The sequence below is a fragment of the Telmatherina bonti genome, assembly GCF_933228915.1.
Source record: "Telmatherina bonti genome assembly, chromosome: 8".
NCBI lineage: Eukaryota > Metazoa > Chordata > Actinopteri > Atheriniformes > Telmatherinidae > Telmatherina > Telmatherina bonti.
The window spans coordinates 28,110,890-28,134,032 of NC_136626.1; the positions used below are offsets into that span (position 1 = coordinate 28,110,890).

At 39.4% G+C, this 23,143-nt stretch overlaps 1 protein-coding gene across 1 annotated transcript in view; it reads left to right on the forward strand.

Moving 5' to 3' along the window:
- Nucleotides 1-23,143, forward strand: part of ncanb (neurocan b) — a gene marked incomplete at both ends in the record, with an annotated part of 116,707 nt that overhangs the window by 58,800 nt on the left and 34,764 nt on the right. The window lies entirely within an intron of this gene.

Sequence of the window (23,143 nt, forward strand, 5' to 3'; positions counted from 1 at the left end):
AGAGTATTTCTGTCTGGATTGTCATTTGCTTTCAAAGCGGTTTCTGCACGCTCACCCATTTGTCACACCATGATGATATTACGCCTGCTGCAGGGCTAAGATCACTTGATCTGATCTGATAAGGAAGAGTCTATATGAACTCAGTCTATGATCTTCATCTTAAACCGACGAGTAGTTTTGTTCCTGAAATCTAAGCAAACTGTATAAGATTAAAGGCATTAAAATGTCTGTAAAAAAAAAAAAAGTAGACTGCAGGAACAAAAATGGGTTTCAGTAAAAGAAACATTGCGAAATGCCTAAAAATAAACTGATTTCTATCATAACTTTATGTTCCATTGAGTTTACCCGCTCTGTCTTTGTGTCATACAGCCGCTGTTGCAGGATATTGGAAGAAGAAAAGACTCTTTAGTTTTGCTTGGAATGGTGAAGCTCATTTGTACGGAAGCAGAAAGGACTTTCCTCTGTTCTGCTGCCAAGTGTAACTAATAAAATTACATTTATTTAAAATAAACATTCTCACGGAAGCGTAGAGCTGTCATCCTCATAAAAAAAAAAGTTTGGGCCTTATTACATTATAACGTGATAGTTTATTGTAAAAACGTGAAACATATCACGTTATAACGTGATATGTTTTATTGTAAAAACGTATAACCACTTGAACGCTGGAGGGATTACATCTCTCAGCTGGCCCGGGAGCGCCTTGGGACCCCCCGCAGAGTTGGCAAATGTGGCTGGGGAGGGGGGCTTCCCTGGTTACTGCTGCGATCAGAACCCCAATAAGCGGTTGAGGAGGGATGGATAGATGGCACTTGGATGCACCGATGATGTTTGCATTCATAGCGATTCTCGTGCCGCTCAAGATTCAATTAGTAATGATGCCACGTCATGGGGATTGGACTCATTTTTCCTTCTGTACAGACCCATGCCTTTTAAAACTGTCCTTAAACTACGCATATTTATTACAATGGATCGAAAGTGTTCCAAAGCACCATAATTTCACAATGTCTCAACCCAAGTATGAAGAAAAACTCTATCAAGTCCTGTAAATGAGCCATTTGTGATCTCCTATCCACCCCGCACACAATTTCCTCATCTAAAATCGAAAATTACCAAGTTCACGTTTTCAGATACATGGTATGTTTCAAGTTTTTACAATAAACTTATCACGTTATAACGTGATACATTTTGCGTTTTTACAATAAAACTATCACGTTATAACGTAATAAGGCCCAAACTATTTTTTTATGAGGATGACAGCTCTACGCTTCTGTACGTTCTAACAGAACCCTGAAACCACATAACAGGAAAACACCAGTCTGCACGTGCCAGCCAATACGTGTGCAGAGAGGATGGCTTTGCGTCACACACATACATGACATGAACACGTGTTTTTTTAACCCTTGTCTGCCATGCGTCAATGATCCTTTTCTTCATCCTAAGCCGTGAAGCAGCAAATCTATGTTCAGTGTGAGCACTATATATCTTTTATATCAGTTGTATAGCCTCTGAATAACTGTAGCCATATGGAGCAGTTTTACAGACTGAAGGCTGCTTGGTGTCAGGAGATTACTACTGTTACGGCTGGCTCGAGCACTGAGCATAACAATGGACACCAAACCAGGAATCCAACCTGTTAACCAATGTTTAATTATAACAACGAGAGAAAAAAACAAAAGAAAGGACAAGAAAATGGAGGTTTTTACCAAACGGTAGTGCTGCAGCTGTATGGAGAGAGCGCGCGTGAGAGAGAGAGAGAGAGAGATTAACAAAGGGCCTTTTTAGACTCACCCTGTGGATCACAGGTGCTAGTGAAAAAGTGAAAACAGGAAACAAGTGAAATCGGAAACAGGAAGCAACAGTCAAACAGGAAGTACTATATAGAGTACCACCATAGCAACAGATTTAACAGATTTACGTGCGAGTTTTAATTCCTGTTTTTATTCCGAATAAAAGTTTATTCCGCTATAAACTAATGAAAAACGACCACGTAAACACTTAATTCCTAATGCAAATTTCTATTCTGAATTAAACTTAATTTCGATGTAAGTGGCTGGTTTGTTCGCATTGTAATTCCAAACTATTTCATTCCTCTGGCATGTAAACCTTATTTCCGCTCTAAGTTAATTCCAGTCGTTCTGCACATGCTCGTTACCTTGTCCTGTCGCGATGACACGCGTTGTTTTGCCTCCCGTGTTGGGTGGTCTATCTTTCTTCTTCTTCTCAGTTGCTGCAAAAACTGTAGTAGTATGCTTGTGTTGAGCTGGTACTTCAAAACTGTCATGAAAATAGCGGCGAAAATGGAACTTATGCCGTTTTTACAAGCTACGACTGAAAAGACGAGAAGCAGGGAGACAATTTTATTTATTTCCAGTATACGTCGTATGTCACGTGCACCCTCTGTCCAATCAGAGCCATTCCCAACCCTCCACTCTAAAGAGGAATTAAGCGAGGACGTGTTTCATGTAAACATTTATTCTGAATTATTATCTTTATGTAAATTCGTAATAGAATAAATTCATTCGGAATTATTTAATTCCGAATTATTAATTCTGAATTAAAAAACACCATGTAACCATAAAAAGCAGATTTTTTTTTTCATTCCCACAGCAGCTTTCTCTTTTCAGCTCTAATGTGGTTTGTTGTTGGGGAAAATGTATTAACCCATCTCATCTATCTGCGAACAAAGGTCGACATATCACAGGAATTCTAATTGAAGCAAGAAACTGGGGGAAATTATTTACGGTCAACTGCTGTTTGCTCTCACAAAAGACCTCAATCAGCCCATCAGTCAGTGAGGAGAAAGATGGAGAGCAGGCAGGTAAATGATTTCAGGTTGTGATCCATTAGGTGCTACTACATGGACAACAACAACACATTATCATTAAAAACACATAAATTCGGTGTTTTTCTCAAGGTTGTTCACAGCAGATTTAGAACAAGTAGCTGGAAGACAAAGCATGTCTTTTGCATTTCAAATTCAGCATGTGCTGAGAGGTCAAGCCCGTAAATGATCCTCTTAAAGGGAGGAAATTACTTTGGTAACATGGTTTCCTTTCCTTGTCTTTCGCACTTGTCCCGCTTCCTCTACATCTATCTTTCTTGTTGCCCTGTGTGGATTCTCTTCCTCCATTCCTTCTGTCACTTGCATGATAAATTAGAGGAGATAATAGCACCTGAACTACTTTAGAGAGTTCAACTATTTATTAAAAGTGACTCGGTAACAGATCTCTTTATACGTCTTTTTCTCCCAGTACAACCCTTTTATTTCCCTTCTACTCTTCAACAATTAAAGTAAAATCAGTCAAAGACCACCAGAGTGGATGTAAAGCTGTACATGGCTACATAATGACAACTTCACACACAGCACACCTTCTGGGTTTAAATGGTTCATAATAAAAATTCAATATAGTGCGTGTATGTATGTATATGTATGTATGTAGATATATATAAATATATATATCTATATATATATATAGATATATATACAGTTAAAAATGTTAAATTACTCTAAAAGAGAAAATTTAGGCATAAACATTTCTCAAGGTTAAGTTAGTGCAAGTTATATGATTTAATCATCTGTTAGCCATAATATCATACTTGTGAAGTTGATATATTTCTATCAAACATATGTGTATTTATTGATGTGTTGCTGGTTTAGCGACACACTGGTAGTTTTTAGACATCCCCTGTGGCTGATTCAGCAAAGAAACTGGAAAAGACATTATCAGAGGTGTCAGGAAAAAGATGAATTATGCTGAGTGGAGCTACATATCCTGCCATCCAGATAACGTCCTTCTCAAAGAGAATCTTGCTTTTTTCAGCAAGATGCTGTTGAACAACAAGTCATACAACGGCATGAATTGAAATTAAATCCTACTGAACGAGACTTTAAGATATTAACTCTCAAAACTACAGCATGACCTCAGTTCAATGTAACTCTGAGGTAAACATCCCCCGTTCCCTCTTTTATTGATGTGTTGATGGTATAGAAAAATCCTGTTTCAGCATTTGTTGTGCTGTTGCATTTAAATGCAGGGTGTAAATTATTTGTTAATCTGTGCAACTTCATTTTCCATTTTACACGTCATGTCAAATTATATGAAACAGCGTCGTGGAGAGAAAATCAGATTTACTGGTGGTAAGAAGGAACCTATGTCAATTTCAGCAAAATAAATTGAGCAGCAGCATCTTCAACAATATCTGGGCACACAGCAATGTCCTTAAGTTGGTTTTCTGTTAGTGGAAATCACTTTTTTTTCTGTTTTTCTGATTTTTTTTACCCCTCAACACACACTCTGGCCTCACTTCCAATCATGCTGATAGATCTGAGTCATATCTTCCATTTCTCTCTCTTCTATCCTGTCTACTCAGTATCTTTATTTATCAATGTGATTGGTCTTTTCCTTGGATTTATTCTTCTGACCACATTTTTATATCTTCAGTGTGCTTGCCCATCTGTTTCACCCAATGTTTCCTTATTTTCTTTCCCATTTTCCATTTGTATTAATCCTCCCTTTCACTTTCTGCTATCTCATTTTCTTTGTCTTCCTCCTGTTATTATTTTGCTCATTTTTCTTCCGTATCCTCCTTGGTTCATGATCTTTTTGCCTCTCCTCCTCCCTTGACCCTTCCAGCACATCGCTCTTTGGTCAGACCAACAGCAAAGGCTTGTATTGAAACTGATCCGTCGAGCAGAGAGTGGGGTGAAACCGAGCCTGAGGCAGCCTCAGCTTGTCTCCCGAATAACACATTTCATTTCCTGCCACACATCCTCTCTCTCCCACCAACCCCTAACCCCCACTTCTCTCTTTTTGGCTCTATGCCTCTGTCTATTTTCCTCGCACAGTATTTTCCTGTCAAAGGCCAATGCAGTTTTTCATACAGAAATGTCTCTGTACTCATGCATAAAATGAAACCGATTCAAGCTCACCTGCACATTCAAGTTCTCAAATATAAGGGTATGTGCAAAATGAGTTCTCCTTTACACTGCCCCCTCCCCTTCCTGTCAATCTCTAGTGACCCAACTTCCTAAAATCACATCTTTTTTGGCCCTTCATATAAAACAAAACTGTATATTTGCAAGGCTTTATCAATCGCTAAGTCATAAACTCACTTCCTCGGAGGCCATGAGAGACACTCCCACAGAGTTTCTGCATTAACTAACTCGTCCTCGGAGACTAACTTCTGTCATACCAGCCCATGTGATTGGGTCTGAAAGATTCATGAGTTGAAAGCTATTAATATCGGTGCCCGTCTGACCAAAGTGTCCACAGTGCCGAGCAATGGGGTTGAAGATGATAAAGTGAGAGGGCAAGAGTATTATGGCTCAGAACTGGGAATATTTTATTGTGGAAACGTTCAAGATGCTGAGATATTTATCAGCAGATAAAAAAAATAAAAATAAATTTAAGGTAAACCAAGAAATTAAAAAAACACACACACATATTGGTATGGTCGCCAGAAGAGATATGTCCATGGTAAATATGAAAGATATAACCAGAAAGAACAGAAGAAGTAAGACTGCTGCACATTTGATGAGAAGTTGTTCCGCAAAAATCATCATGACAGAACGCTGAAGAATGACAGCCAGCAGCTATTTATGGTTAAAGAAACTTTTGAAGTGAAATATTCTGGTTTCCTGGTGCAACCACAGCAATCTGACAGTGGTGTAACAACAAATGACTCAGCACAGGGACTAAGATGAGCCGTGCATGGGGCTGGATTTGACAGCGAGCGTGCAGGTGACAGAGTGCATGTCTTTTGCCTGATTGATGAGTAGCAGTTTGTCACAGTTTGTTGGCAGCTGAGGAGCTCTTGAAGGGCTACGACTGGCTGGCTCAGCCTGTGCTCCTATGCCTCATTAATTCCATGGTGCTGCTGGATTCCTCAATCAGCATTATGATTGGCTGTAATTCCACTCACTGGCACCATGCACGCATGCACGCACTTACCCAAAACACAGCTAATAGCACCCAAAAAGCTTGTAGTGCTGATTAAAGTGACTGGGCCTGCAGCTGACCTGGGCAGTAGCAGCACATATTTTATCAAATAAAACACAAGAACGTCGCATAAAATACACTGCATGGACACACTAAAGTGTGACACAACCTAAAGCATCTGCTGCTGGGGGGTAGTTCTACTCTGTTCATACAAGATAAGAAATGTGGATGGCTTAATATCCCAGTTTTCAATCAGTATGGGCACTCCTTCCTCTCCTCACTCTTCAGGACAATGAGAAGCAAAGGACAAACTGACTGCAGAGCTGAATAAGAATTAGCCACATGATGTGTGTGTGTGTGTGTGTGTGTGTGTGTGTGTGTGTGTGTGTGTGTGTGTGTGTGCGTGCGTGTGTTGAAGCATGTTAGAGCAGCAGGCAGTATCCTTTTTTCCCCCCCTGTATAAACACATCTACAGATTAATGAGCTGCTGGCCAAGTTTCCAGGTTGCCAAGTTGTTCACCTCTCTCCTTTTATCTTCTTTCTTCACTTCTTCTCCAGCACACACACACACACACACACACATTTGCCACCACCTTGAAATGTCTCATCTTTTTTCCTCCTCTTTGTAATTTACTTGTCAGCTGGAGTGCAGACCATAGTGAATGAATATGCATGTGTGTGTGGCTGATATTTGTTTGATGTAGCTTACTGTGCATGCATGTGCACGTGTCTGTGCTGGAAGCATGGATGCAATGAGTGTATACACAGGTTGACAGCTGTTAGAGGAAATGAAGCATATAAAGGCTGTCCACGTAGAAAGTGAGACAAATTGATTTCCCATGAAGAACGGGAACTTGCTTTTACACAGGAGCATAGGACAACACACACATTCCAATACATAAGCACTAACTAAGGAGTTTAGATCATTGTGAGGAAAGACTAAAACACACTGAAGGTTCTTGATACATTCATAAGAGCATATAGCATTACACACACACACACACACACACATATTTCTATCCTTTGCTCCTTCGGTTTTAATCTAAAACCATCTGTTTATTTTTTAAGAAATGTTTTATAGCATTTCAGTTTACTTGAACTTCATGCTTTTTCTACTCAGTCACACGAGATGCACTTTTTTATTACAATTTTCAGTGTTTCACTGTATGAGGCTGGCACTGTGTCGGCTATAAGCCCAAAGCAGAAATGTACTCGTGCGGCAGCTGTGTTTGGCAGGGCAGGTTTAGCTGATGCTGGTGACATGTGCGGACACAATTGAGTGTGTAGTGACACCGTCATTTGCCGTTTTGTCTTCTGCATAAAGTCAGGGAGATGCTCCAGAAATCTGGAAACACATAATCACAAGCCAACCAATCACAAAGGGGAACTTCTGTGAAACCGCACTTCAAGCATGAGCGCACATCGGATCTGGCAAAAGTGCCTCTGAGGACCGATGTGCGCTTATGGTAGTGATATCGTAACTGACCTTACACTGTCAGCCAAACCATGTAAGAATAAATCCAGCTTAAGTCTACATTCCCTACTGCAAACTCTAAAAGCTAGCATATTAGCTAAAATGGTATAAAAAATTGAATTATTTTGTGTAACTTTCACGTTAACTGTGTCCCAATTCAGGGTCTGCACTCTACGAAATGCGCTTACTGTTGAAATGAAACAGTCTACCTCATGTACAAGATTTACCCAGAGTACTCCAGTCCTCTGTTTCTTTGCAATGGCATATTGCTAGTCATTCATTCATTGTCCGAACCGCTTCGTCAAATTAAGGGTCGCTGGGAAGCTGGAGCCTATCCTAGCAGTCTTTGGGAGAGAGGCAGGTACACCCTGGACAGGTCGCCAGTCTATCACAGCAATTGTGCCATATTTGTCCAATTAGTGATCACATTCTTTCACAAAAAATATTTAAAAATTTTTTTTAAATGACAGAAAGGGATGCCAGTAATTTGAAATGTATTTATTTTCATTTACCTGTGTGTGTAAACTCCAACCATGTGGAGGAAACGGCTCAGACAAGCTCTCCTCGGGCTCAAAGAAAAAGGAAAAAAAAAAGCTCTCTTCAGGCTAAGAATTCAGTGAAGCTCTCTCCTCTGGCTGACAGCACATCCTGCCAAGCTGACGTTAACTTCAGCAAAAAACAATCCTGGTCAGACACGTAATTAAATTCATTAATGCTACTGCCGTCCCAGCTTGTCCACTGGGACATATATCTCTGTATACAATATAAAAACAAAACAAACAAAAAAAAACATCAGCACTCGACTGCTGCTCATTCTTTTCTATCAGGCATCATTGAACTCTGGGAGAAAAGAGGCTTCGAAGGATGCCTCGCATGTAGCCTTCGTTTCAACGTAATCTGGAGTCAAACGAGGTGCAGATTTGAAGGGTTGATTCGAAGGAGTTTTCCAAATGGGGCAGCACTCGGTGCGCCACTATGATGTATGTAGTCGACGAATCTGCACTGCAAAGTGTTCAGACCCTGGATTGGGACACAGCTATTCACTCATAACGCGAGTGTGTCCAGGCTTTCTAACTGGTGGTGGTTCCCCTGTCGCCTTGTGCATGCAGGATGGGGGATTGGATCTAAGTCCAGATTCCATGCAATCTGTTGGCTTTACTTATCGAGGCTATTTATTATGAATTGGTTTAAATTGATGAGTCTGTAAAGTGTCCCGAGATGGCATTGTTGTGAAGTGGTGCTCCACAAAAAAAAGCTGAACTGAAATGAATCAGTCTACATATTTGCCTATGTATATTAACTGTGGTAATGGTATAATGATGGCATCACGTTTATGAATATTATTATATTTCTACTTTAGGTTATTGAGCAGGGAGCTGACTGGCTAAATTGTGCTGATGCAAGGCGCAGGATGGGAATAAATAAGTTTAGACCTCTTTCTTTTGAACATGAAATGAAATGACATTTCTCGACTGCTTGTGTACGCATGTGGTCGTTTGTCCATCCATCCTTTCTTTTACTTGTTTTTCCTTGTCTTGTTTTTTTTCTGACATTTTTAAAATAAACTACTACCAACAAAACTGTTCTTTAGTTTAAACTTTATCTAACTTCTGCATGCTTGAGCACTCTGCAGTTCTACAGACTATCAATGAGCATGCTCGGTTGTATTAACAGCAAAAAAGCTAAGAAAGTGCATGTCCAATTTAGAGCTTAGACTAATTTCACTATTTCAGGCAAATCACACACAAGATGTCACATACAGGTCCAGAAACTGGTAATTATAGCAGTCGTTCTCATCACTGTGCAGCGAGCTTGTAGCATTAGAGTGGCAAAGAAACATTCACAAAATCATCAACTATCTTGATTATGACACTTTTGTAATCTCACATGACTGTTTCCTTTATTTGTGTGTGGCTCTAGTGGTCTTTACTGAGTAGTATTTGGGCAGAAAAGGAGGTCAGAGAGCAAAAGAGAAAGGGGGTGATATGCAGCATCAGGTTTCCGGATCAGGATTCAGACCTGACCTGGCTTCATCAAGGAGCCTCTTTGCAAGTAGAAGCTCCTCTACCAGTTGAACTAAACATTGTACTGACTTACCTTTTGTATTGAGACAAAGACACAGCCTGGTGAGGGTCCATCCATCCATTGTTGTAACCATTTAGTCCAAATCAGGGTCTGGGGAAGCTGGAGTATATCCCAGAAATCATTGGGCAAGAGGCAGGATAGGTTGCCAGTCCATTGAAGGGCCAACACAGAAAGACAGACAACCATACACACACACACACACTCACTCCAAGACACAATTTAGAGAAGCCGGTGTATCTAACATGCATGTCTTTGGACGGTGGGAAGAGGCCGGAGTACCCAGAGAGAACCCACACATACACGGGGAGAACATACAAACACCACTGTCTGAACCTCCCCCCAGCCGAGGCGCAACCCAACGACCTTGCTGTGAGGTCAGTACTAACCACGACGCCACGGGTTGCCTCCTCGTGAGGATATCCTCCATTTTCATGGATAAGCCATTTCAGATGGGAGGCATAATAAATAGCCCAGATGATGAGGAAGATGTTATCTGACACAAGTTCAAAGATTTTTCTTTTCAGTTAACAACTTCAGTAATTGCATTCAGAAAAAATGAATGAATCAAACATTAGTGCCAACAACACATTTGGAAAACTGGGTTGAATGTAAAGAATACAGGAGTTTGTGGATGTAAAATGAACACTGGTTTGGAATATTATACACGTCACAAATATGATATTTTACATCCCAGACTTTCATTGCTTTTATTGATTCTTAACATTTAGAAATATGGTCAAGAACTTTGAAAATGACAAAATAATTATTTACCTTAACCAAGAGAACTATTTTCTTATAACTTTGACCACAGACCAACAACCTTAAATTTCAAATTCCAGTCATGATATTTGTGAAATGACCAGTTTTCATTTTTTTCTGTTTGTGAAGACATCTGAATCCTCACAGAGCAAATATACCATACAATGTACACTCTGGTGAGACCTGCACCTAACAGAGCAAAAGCAATCTTTTTTTTTTTGCCTTATCTCCATGGCAGCAGCACAGAGATGTAGAAAAAAAGTAGCCCAAGACAAGAATGAGAGAAAAGAGGATGGAGTAAGGACGCATGAAAGAGAAAAAAAAACAAGGCAAAGATGATAAAGTGGTAACAAGGTGTGTTTCTGGTTGACTTCAAAATCAAAACTAACCAAAAAAAAATGTAAATAATTCTTTGCTGAGATCTAAAGGCCGCTTCTTTGATTTAGGAGCTCTCTTTACAGAAATAGATTTAAGAATTCAGCATCAGAGCTCCCTTCCCTCAGAAACACATCCTTATATAAACTCACTGTCAGTGATTAATTGATACTGGCAGGTCTAAGGAACAATAATAATTTCACACTACTATTACCTCTTTAAGTATGTCAGAAACAAAGACAGGAGGCAGAGAATAGCCTGTCATTCTCTCCTCTGGGGAACTGCTCTACTTAAAGTTATTGTATTTTTTTAAGTATGCACGCTAACGGAAGTGGAGACAGAGGACTGAGTGCAAAGGGAAGCAAAGGAGGATGGAAAAGATGGAGCAAAAGTATGCAAGAAAAGAAAAACCTCAGAATTAAGAATAAGGGGCATATTATAGCAAAAAAAAAAAAAAATCAATTTAAGATTTTATGCCCAAGTCAGATGAGTGATTAAACTGTACCGGGAGTGTACAGGCAGAGATCAGCTTTAGCCCCACATGGCCTAGGGGGACACTGGATTTGCTAACACCAGTAGCCTTAAGGGGACACCTGTAAACCTCTCTGACTCAAAAGAAATTAGCTTGGTAAGACCCACAGGGCCGAGGATGATAAAGTTGCCATTTAGAGATCTCCAGAAGGGAGGGGAGAAAAATAGAAGGTGAAAAAACTAGGAAATAAAGAAATGAAGAGAGTAAAGAGACCACGGAGGTGATAATTCTCTGGATCTGCTCTGCCTATCCTGTTATTTTGACATCCTGCATATCAACACCTTTCAGTACTCCCCTTCAGTGGGGTGACAGAAATAGTGTGCGGCTGAATGATACTGGCGGCATGGTGGCAGCTTGCATCTTTTTTTTCCTGGCCACTGGTCCCCTCCCACTCAAAATATAAACAGACTCTGAAGAAAGAGCCAGTGAGTACACACAAGCACAGTCAGCCTGTCAAAAATGAAGGCTAGCAGAGCTGTGTGAGATGTTGTGACACTTTACCTCATTACATTTTCCCAGGCTGTTATAAATGTTGTCGCAGTGCTGTCAACCAAAGCGCAGACCTGTCTGAAACAGAGTAGGCACACACGTGTGTGTGTACACACACATGCGTGCATGTCCCCCGATCCACAGTGCAGCTTGTGCAATGAGATGAATCTGCAGCTTCATTTATGTTTTATGTTGCTGTGTGATCCTCTGGAAATGTCCATAAGGCAGATTTTTAGACTCACTTTGCCCACCTGCAGTAGATGTCGCGCTGGACCCTGATGATTTGGACTGTTGCCTGAATACGACTTTGTCACATCGTCTCAGCTCCAAGATGTTCCATATAATAGCATCTGGGGTTATAGATAAAGCAACATATGCCGGATCATTCCCACATCTTAGCCCAGTAAAAGGGATAGAATATTTTCAGCAGCAACACAGGATGAATGGCTTTTCTCCTGACTGTGGATCCTCTGATAGGTTGATCAGTGTTTCAGAGTCTCTGGAGAGCAGCACAGAGCCTTGGGCTGTACCACAGCTGCTGTGTAGTCTGTCTGTTTCCTCTTCTCCCTGCTGATCCCGACTCCTTTGTAATCCACTTGCACCCAAACACAGCTGAGGGCCCGGGATTCAGCAGCATACTGCACAGCACAGACACGTAAAAACACACATCCACACTACATTAAAGGTACATTAACAGATATAACAGACACAGGGACACAGAATGTATCAAGAAATGCTCACAAATCATTTTTAGTCTTAATGAGCAATCTGCCATGTGATGCCTGCTGTCTGGTTTAGGTCACTGCATTATAATATCCAAGGAATTTATCTAAAAGCCTTTTTTAACAGCATTAATCACTAGTTCATACTGAGACAGCAGCTCAAATCTGCAGGACAATGGCACAAAAATCCAAAGTTCCTGGTCAGTACATCTGAAAAAATAATTCAGTGACAGATTAAGAAAAGTTTGAAATGACTTTGTGTGAGATGAATACAGAAAAGATGAAAATTAAACCATTTTAACCTATTTAGATACAATTCTTACAGGTCCAAAGGGTTACTAAAGTAGTAACAGCTGTAACTTTGTAACCAAATAAAACCATGATATCATTCACTCATGACACTCATAAATGAAAGAATAATAGTCATACCTTTGTGTTGAAATTACAATCCAAACCCATTTATTTCTTCATGAAATGATTTAGGATTTTATAAGGACACACTTCAGATAATTTCTGTGGGAAGAAAAAACTCCTCCCATGAGCGATATGGGAAATCTTATGGGGCAGCAGTAGTTTTAAGGATATATACAGAAGTACTTGGTTGTTTTTATTGTAAGGTTTGTTTTATGGATATGGATGTTTGCCCTGTAAAAACAAAGGATTCAGTACAGGCAGCCCTTCTATCAGGCTGCCCAGTCTACTCTGATGTTGTAGGTCAGCTCCTCCCATCACAAAAGTGAGAAAGCACTTCCTCTCATTGTTCCACAGTTCTGTTCGAAGCTTAGTGACAACATGTGTAAATGCATTTCTTTTACCTTTATGTACAAACATAAGGTTTCCATACGGAGAGTAAAAGGGCTGTTAGTATATGTGCAGCAGTAAAATACTACACTCCTCGACAAACCTATAATCCAGATTCCAACACGCTGGACAGATGTTATGGCGTCTAATGAACATGAGCAGCACTGCACCTTGCACTGTCCACTGTCATTCTGTCTTCCAGTGCAATCATCCTTCCATTTCTGATCCTTTTGTTGCTTTGTGAATATTTTTGAGCTTAGTTTATTTTCTTCCATTCCTTTTTCGTACATTGCTCGGTTGTGCAGAAAGGAGAAAGTGCCCAGATGCATCTGGCTGAATGAACATTAAAGCATGTTATTTTACATGTTTTATAATCATCACATATTTGTGAGTTTATACTAAGCAGTCTTGAAAATGTGAATCGTGTGAACTGTAGCCATTTGTTGTTGTTTTTATAGCAGAGGAGTTTGCACAGCCAAAAGGTAGCAAAGGCCCTTAACAGCTTGCAGGCCCTGAAGTCATTTCTAATAGTTAAAAACTGGCAGGAATCATGGTCCCAGGGGAGGGGGGGGATGAAAATTTGATGATTTTTAATTACCACGGATAGAAATTTTGCATGTGCCCCAAGTGCAGGATGAGACATCAAACAAAGCCAACAAAATAATTGTTTTAATTTGGGGGCTATACAGGTTACTGATGTAAAGATAATGTGCTACACTGGATTTAAACTTCATATTATATTATTAGGTTTTATTAAAAAAAAATATGGTCCTCTTTAATCTTGCTGTTGTTGGTTAGAAAGCCAGCTCATCGCTTTTACTTCCCAGAAACACACATTCACATTCCCTTAAATCAAATTCCCTCACTGTTTAGTTCAGCACAAGCTAAAATGATTAAAAATATGTGCTATGTTATTTAGTGCATACATATTTTATAAGACTCAATATGTAAACTACTGGAAAATCTGCCGTATGGGAAAAGTACCAAGACGGTCTACCGATAAGAGAACATTTTCCAATATTCCTCATAATGTAATGTGTATTATTTATTTATTGTATTACATTTGAACAAAATGCAATAATTATCTTACCATAGACGCTTTAAAGGTCACACAAAACATATGAGTCCACCGTCACTGCCAGCTACCAGCCAAGGCTCCAATTGGGAGTAAATCAAGAAAACGCCAAGGTCCAAGGTGTGCATGCTAGTTTTAAAATATTTTTCTAGTCCTCTTTGATGAGTTGAGTTTAACTCAACTCAACTCAACTCAACTCAACTCAACTCAACTTTATTTATAAAGCCTTTTAAAACAACCAGAGTTGAAACAAAGTGCTGTACACAATCGGCAAAAATAAAAAAAAGAATAAAACAGTTCAAATGCAAATAAATAACATAAAAACGAGAGGTCATACAAGGAATATGGAATTAAAACAATAAAACAAACTAACTAAATGGTATGTAAAAACCAATAATAATTACCTGTTTCCTAAACAACTGGTAGCTCCCTGGGTTGAAGTTGACAGTTCAGTCAAAAGTAATAAACTTACCTGTTTGTCTTGGAAGATCCTGATTATCATAAACCGTGCTGTTGTAAATCTACAGTGTACAGTGTAAAGACATCACATTATGATAAGTGATCATTATTACATCACCTGAGAAGCCCTCAGTCACATTGTTGTAAGATGAGTGATCATTTAGTGTGTTGAACTTGTCTGTTAAATAAGACATAAAGTAGACATGACATGCCATTTGATGAACATCACTCCAATATTTACTCCAGGCACCTGCTGGTGTACTCCAAAAAGGTCAAGGGTGAATTTTAGAAAACACACAAACAACTAAAAAGACATGAAAGACAATACAGTACAAGTGGACCATGGCCCACTTTTTACATAAAAATAACAGTTTCTGTTTCTGTGACAGAAATATAAAATAAAAAGGCCTCAGAAAACTCACACCTGTCTTACACTTGTGTGGTAAAACAAAATCCTTCATTTTACACTGTAAGTTTATGCTTATAGATATCAGCTCTTCCTAAAAGCACAGATAAACTGTCATCTCTTGCACAAGAATGCCTATTTGTAATGATATCCTGCAGCATACACATAATCCATTTACTATTGTTTACTTCTAGAAAAACACACAGAGACCATTCTACGCTCATACGTCCCCACGCAAAATTAATACCATTGACACAAAACAACATGGTCCATTTGAGTGTTCAAGCTGTTTGGATGAGCAGCAGTTCAATAGAAAGGTATCCATCTTTGTAGAAGGCCATGGAAATGTCAATGCCCCTCAGCAAACTAAAGGAAGTCAATCATCCCGGGTTTCCACGATGGAGGATGACAAACACAAAAACCCCTCTGTGACAACCTTTTGTGTGACAAACATTTCCATTTCAAAGCCTTCATTTTGAGGCACGTCATGTCAATTTATTTTTACATAATGTCAGCTGTGGTTCAGTGGCAATTAGAGGAGCACAAACAGGGTGACCCGATCTGTCACAGCTCCAGATTGATAGGGGGGCACTTGGGTTCCCCTTGTCATTTTCTATGGCTATCAGAGTTATAGTAAATTTATGTGCTTCAATGATTTTTTTTTTTTTCCTTAGGGAACCCAGCGATAAAAAAGAAAAAAGTCAACCTCTTTGGTATTGATATCGTCTCTCCATGCCCTCCCTAGCACCTTGTCAAATGTGAAGTCTTTGGGTGGCATTTACTGGTTCAAAGGTTCTCTGTGTAATTGATCAGACCAGTGTTTGATCTGTTCTGCTGGCATTTAATACTGCAAAGAAAAAAAAAAAAGGTGCCTTTTCAGCTCTGTTGGGCTTTCAAATGTCTGTGATTGCCACCAACAGAAGACAGTCATGGATGAATGCACAACAATCACATCTTCTTTGCTCATCTTCCAACCCTTTGCTTCTGCATATTTGAATAATAAATCTGCACAGTTTTATGCACAAACGCATAACATAACAGCGTGCTGAATAATGTGTCTAATTGTAGTCATCAATTCATTCTTTGTTTGGCTGTCCCGATTTTACGACATCTTTCTTCGTGGTCGCCTTTTCAACATTTGTTTTCATTCTTGCTGGCCTTCGATTCACTTAATGAAACTCTTTTGTTCGAGGGATTCGCATTTGACCAAAGCAATTACAGCTGAGACGATTTACCCAAACAAGACTGTTTCCTTTCAAATTTTCACCCTTAAAAGATCAGTAATCACTAAAAGTCACACTTACACTCACCCACAGGAAGTTGTAGCCATTTTGGTGTCAAAACCAGCAAATGCAAAATAAATGAGTCAATAAATAAAAATTAAAAGAACACTTTCCTACTTTGACATTTCTTTTTATGTGATGGTGTAGATGAATATTTATGAGTGTTTGGAGCACAGAACAAGACGTTTGAAAAGCACAAAAGAACAAAAATATTCAGCGCTCATGTGAGTGATTTTCATGATTTATGGACAGATTAAAATGTAAACCTTTATGAATTAGGCTTTTTTTAAATGACCAAAATAAAGAAGAATAGAAAATCTGCCATTTATTACTAAATAAAAATTATTTTTAGTTTAAGTATTGAAAATAAAATGTACAATACAATCCCTGTTTTCAGTTTGTAGTCATTAATATAAAGATAAAAGATTTTCAGATGGCATCCTTTCATACATGTTTACGCTGTTTTAAAACAATATCACATAAGACTTAAACATTAAAACTCTGATTTACTTTGATGGTATGCTGCCATTCGAAGTGCACGTCATTGGAGCTGTCATTGCCTTGCAGTGTCCTGAGGCTGATAAAACACAACAGCTACATTTTACTTTATATTACCACCTCTCATCCTAGCAACTGGATATCAACCCACTGACAAACACACACCATGGCTGACTCAGCAAAGCTTTACAAGGAAGGGAAAGAAAGAGAGAAAGTGAGAGAGTGGGAAATAAGACAGAGAATAACTTAGTGGGATGCATCATAATGTTACTTGCTGCTTCTCCTGCTGCTCATACAGAACAGCTTCTTGTGAAGCCCACATTACGTTTCAATATCATAGAAAAAACAGAAACTCCCAAGTTGCTCCATTGTTATCATTGTTTACAAACCATTTCTTTTGTGGCCAATTGTTAAGCAAGATTTTCTTCTTCTTCCTTCCTGGTCAGTGTTCGGTTTAGGAAAAGTCCTCTTTTAGCAAGCAGTTGTTATAACTGCATGACATTCATCAGACAGTTTGGTCCACTTCAGTAAACTGCAATGTGAAGACAAACCAAACCAAATGAAGATGTGGATGAATTCCCCCAGAACCCCCTGGTGTGAATGTGTTCATCCACACCGGCGAGGCTCACAGATGAAACTGGATGCAAGGCAAATGTCAAATTTGCCTTTGTTTCAGGTCACCTAGGTGAGATAATCTGCTGAAATTCACCAGGGAAGCTTTAAAAGGCTCAAGTTCATTATTGAAAAAAGTCTAACCCAAACCATTAAAAATAGCATTTCCAATAGCAAATTAAATCATTACTTTAAATTATTAAAGCTAATACAAAGATTTTTAATCTTGAAAGATATTTATATTGATAAATGGGATCAGATCTGAGCTTTATTTTATTATGTCATTAATATGTATAAATCCTTCAACCTGTCAAGATTTTCTGATGCTCAGTGTGCTGATAGTGACTCGAGCAGAATTAGATTTATTCTGAGAGGCAATTTGAATCTTCTGGAGATAAGTTAGTCCTGGTCCAGCTTCTCATTACATGACAGGACACCCCCTGAAAAGCAGGGTCCGCTGCCTCCTCCCATTTATCCTGCTCAGGATCATGGCAGGAGTGGAGCCCGTACCAGTTCATGATGTCGCTTTTAGAGATAGTCAAAATATTTTAGCATGTTTTTGGACTGTGAGAGGAGATTGGAGTGGTCCTCTGTCACTCCTTCACTTATAAATCACACATTACATCTGCTGTATCTTAACTACAAAAAGAATGAGCATCATGCTCCTATTTGTTGACTCCAAAAAAAAACAAAACAAATACTGTAAAATAAACTGCTGTTACTGTGTTTTAATTGTTTATTAGTTTTAGGCTAAAGGATCATCAGCTTTGGGGTCCGAGTGATGGCTCATGTTTCCAGGTCTTACGGTGTCGAATAAACACCTAAACTGGTAGAAAAGTAAAGATGAATGGCCTCACATGGACCCACCCCACCCAAACAGGCTTTATGTAAAGTGTAATTTGTGATGTGAACATCTTGGGGACGTTAAGAAGATGGTCCATGTCATAAATCCATTCCTTTACGACAAAAAGATTCATTTCACCACCCTGACTTGCATATTGCAGCGTAGTTGTTCGACCACAAAAGTAATCTAGCATGTTTTACTGCCTTCCAGTCCCTCACTGAATTCCATTTTCATTTATTACCCCTTCAGTGGACTCACTCTCTGCTGGACCTTGTTAAACCTGCAGGGATTTGAAAGAATGAAATTGTTCATGACTGTTAAAGGCTATACAAGAACAAGAAAGGGCTGCATAGTTTTTCGTTTTTTTACCATAATTATTTAGTCATTACGAGGATTTATTGAGAGAACTGACAGCATAAACTGAACTGTTGGACAGTAGACAGTAGCAGAGATGGCAAGATAAGGAAAATAAGTAGATATGTAGTGGATGACAAGTGATAACGTTGATCTTGAACTGGAAGCAGGTCTGGTCAAGTAAAGAAATAATAGAAATTTACCTTCATGCATTGAACTGACAAATGCTCCCAAAAGAGATGTTACATAAGCTCGTCTCAAGGACTTTCTCATCTTTTTACTTTTTTTTTCTTACAGCCTCAGTTTGTCTCGTTTTTGTGTCTCTGTGTTATTCTCCATCCTAATCAATTATTCATACACGGGTTTCAACACACACTGTCTGCAAGCCTGAAGATATTCTGTCAACTCACGCCAGCTCTGGTTTGTTTGGCTCTTCTCTCACTGTTGTCCTCAGATCTTTCTCTGTCCCCGTCCTCTACTCTCCAACTTGACAGGTCTTCTCACCACACACACTGGAAGATGGGAATAAAGATGGAAGAATATTGAGTATTTTTTCCCAGTAATCCTTTCTATCCACATGATTCATTCAAACCTGAATTTAATTTGTCATCACAAAACCATTAACTTTTTATTTACGCCCATTTCTGGTGAAACTTCCTCAGTAATGCCGGCTCAAACGGGGACTGCTTAGCGTGTGTGTTTCACCGCATCTAGAAGCGACCACAGTATCTGGCACTCCTCCATCCCCCCCTTCGCTCCATGCATTTCTCTGCCAGCAGATAAGTGGAGAGCAGCTCTCCATGACTCCCTGGAGACGAGCGGTACCTGGACCTGATCTGGTCATGCTGGGCAGTAAGCCAGACAATGATAAGCACACTTACAAATGGGAAAATATGTAGACAGGCCACCTGCTTAAGTTGGATGGCTCTCTGAGCATATCCTACACGCTGAGTGGACTTCGAATGGACAGACCCCCAGCACTTCAGCTGGCACTGCTCTGTTTTAAGAGAGGAAGCTGGACTTTTCTGAGGGTTTCTTGGCTGCAGTGCACGGCCATGAAAACGCAGCCACGTAAAACTTGTTGACTACATGTTTCTCCATCCTGTTTCCTCCAGTTTTAACTTTGTTTTTCTTCATTCTTTCTTGCCAGAGGAAGTTTTATTAATTTTTTTTTTTTTTATTATTATTCCTCATGTGCTCTTTCATGCACAAACTTGACACTAAATTCCTTGCTCACCAGTCTGACCTTTTATCGAATGATAGGGACAAGTTTTTTTTACTATCATTAACACTATATTATGATACAAGTGGTTCTGATGGTTCAGTCTGTTTAATTCACCTGGTTTGAAGGTAATTAATAGTTTCTCTCCATGGTTTTTCTGTCATGTCCGTCATGAAACTGGACAATGTAAATCATGATCGCACACACAGCAAATGTAAAAGAGGCTTCGATGTTTTCACCAACATTAACCTTAACAAACATACAGTTCTCTGTCATGTCTGCTGTTTGTTTTGTTCTTTTTCTATGCTTCCTCCTGACCTCATTTCTTCAACTCAAAAGCCAACCAGTTTCAAAAGCCTTTTTGAGTGAACTCAGCTGAGGGTACGTCAATATTAAAGTCAACAAAGACTGAAGAGCAGTCAGGTCTAGTCGTATCTTTTAGCTGAAACAGCTCATGTCATGTTGTTTCTCTGAAAAGGTTTGAGGCACTTCTCTTCACAAGTTGCCTCAACTTAATTGTGCAGCTTGAAGGTTTTTATTTAAGAAATAAAATACCCCTTTAGGTACAAGTTCACCTAACATTTGCTCAAAACCTGATTTTTCTAACAAAGTTTAAAAATAGCTTGAATGATGTTGCATTGAAAATGTTTCATTGTTAATAATAGACAATATAATAATAATAATAATAGAATCCTTAAATTCAGACTTCTTTTTTCTACATGGTGCTGTTAGCCCTGTTGCTGAACTTTCTTTTTTTTTTTCTTTTCTTTTTTGTCTGTCTTTCTTTTTAACAGTGTGGCCTGCTTGAGAATATCAATATGTTACATATAGAAATATGGAAACTGACAGGCCTCCCAAGCCCTTCAGCTCACATCTTGGAGTATTAACACATTGAAGATGATTGCTGATCACACTCATGATTTGCATCTGATGTGGATCCCTTTGGCGTTTGTCTACAACGTGGAAATCCAGGCTTAAAACATCAAGCGTGAACTTGACTCTCGACAGGTTTCTGTAACTTGGTGTTTGATCCTAAATCACTGCTTTTAATGTTAACCAGAATTTTTAGTGGTTCGTTGCTGTTCAGGAATACTGCACGTGAACATGTATTATTCAGAACGTAGGCTGGGATGATGAGTTTGCAAGGAGAGCGAGGAGCTCTGTAGGTGTCTGATTGTCTGTCTGCTCTTGTCTGCTGTGATTCATGTTGACTTTGTTGACTTTGCGAGTGCTTTAGCATCTTGGAACATTTAAAGCTGCACTTTACACATGCATTGTCAAAAATTTTGGGATCTCATCTGTCTTCATAGATATTTCTATGAAGCAGTCTGTGCCTGGAGCCATCTTATTAAGTATACAAATGTAACGGCATCATTACGACAGCTTTTCTCTCCCTCAGTCTTCCTGCAGCGAAGACTTGAAAAGAAAAAAGGCTTTTTTTATAGACTGATGTTCTTGTATAAATTAGTTTTCTGTATGAAATCAGAAGACTTCTCCTTTAAAGCTAAAAACTGATTTAGCTTTGCTTTGCTGGCCCCAAAAAATGTGGACCAGCCACCCACTTGATGTCAGATTAGCTAAAGCAGCACATTAAGCCCATTTTCATGCTTTGAGAAGTGTTTATTCTCTGGCTCTCTGCTTTGTTATTTTGCTCTCCTGTCATTTCTCCTGACAGGCCGAAAGAGCCAGATAGATGTGGGTATCCTATGATAGACCAAAATAAGCATCTCATTGCAACTCGTCCACCCCCTGCATTAAATTCAGCCTTTGATATCAGCCAGCTGAAAGAGGGGACCAGCACTGAAGTGGTCACGCTGTTTTCACCCAACAGACTATTCTGTCCCAAATGCTGCTGCCTAGAAAAATCTCTGTAATCCAACCCTGAAACTTGCCAACTTCCATGACTCCCAGACTGATAACGCCTCTCCTCTCTCTCTCCACCCACTCGTTTTCATCTCTTTGCATCCTCCTGTTCTCCTCTATGTTTTCGAGCATCAGCATATTCCCATGCACACCCTCAGTCCTCAGACTTTATCCTGCCTCCCCCCGTGACCTCTTGCCAGGCACACGGGGGCTCTTTTGAGTAGGTGTGATGGCAGAGGATTGTTAGATACCAGCTGCAGTTTCAACAATTATGCCCCCAGGCCTGGATCAAACACAGAAATACAGTAAATATTGTTCAGGAAAAAAAATGAGAAGCTCTCACCTCTGCATGGCATGTGGGTTATTTGCTCAAAAGATATTTACTTCAATTTTAAAGTTGTTGTGAGGGATTTTTCTACAAAGTGTGGATATTCAGTCAGATCTGTATATATTATCTTACTACTAATAAGACGGCTGGTTCATTTGTGTGAGCGTGGTGCTGTTAACACTCTGGGGACGCCAGCGTCGGCGATGCCAGGGATCATGTTGTTTAATCGAGCATAGCTTACGAACCATAAAAGATAGAAACTTACTGTTATTTCCCTCTTAATCAAGAGACTCCGTGCTTTCAGACGGTAGTTCACTGTAACCCATTCATAAGTGATACAGTGTTGTCAAAATAGGTGTTCCAATCAGAGCCTTTGTCTTTGGCGCATGACACGTGTTTGTCCAATCAGAGCCGATGATGCCTCAGGAAACGCCTCCAAACAGTGTCAATCACTATGCATCGGCGTCATTAGCAGTCGGATAGCTGCCTTCTGTATTTACAAGGCCGATAAATTATGAAAACAACAGCTTTTACGCATGCATACGATGCGTAAATGCTCAAACAAACATTTGCATTACTAGTAGTTTATTTCAACATAAACGACACGACGGCGTCGTAACAGATGTATAACTTGGTAACAGATACAGTGTGTGCAGCTGACAGTGATTTCGGAAAGCTGCGGTGCTTCAGTCCCCTTCAGTACCTTTAGTCATGCTTCGAAATTATAATACTTTATCATTATAATAAACAAAGGAGCCTCATTTACATAGCAGTTTATGATATTTCAATTCAAAATAATAAAATAAAAAAACAAGGTATAGGACATTATGGGGAATTAAAAGGTGGTGTTTATTAGCATTTAAACTAAAAATAAAAAAAGTCAGGTGAGCTTTATTTCTCTAAAATACCCTTGGTCTCCAAAGGGTTAAAGTCAGAAGCACATCCTTAACTGAGTGTTTTTCTTCTTTTTTCTTTCTACCTTGCACCTAGCTGCAAATGCTCTCCCCGTCTCTCGCTGCTCAG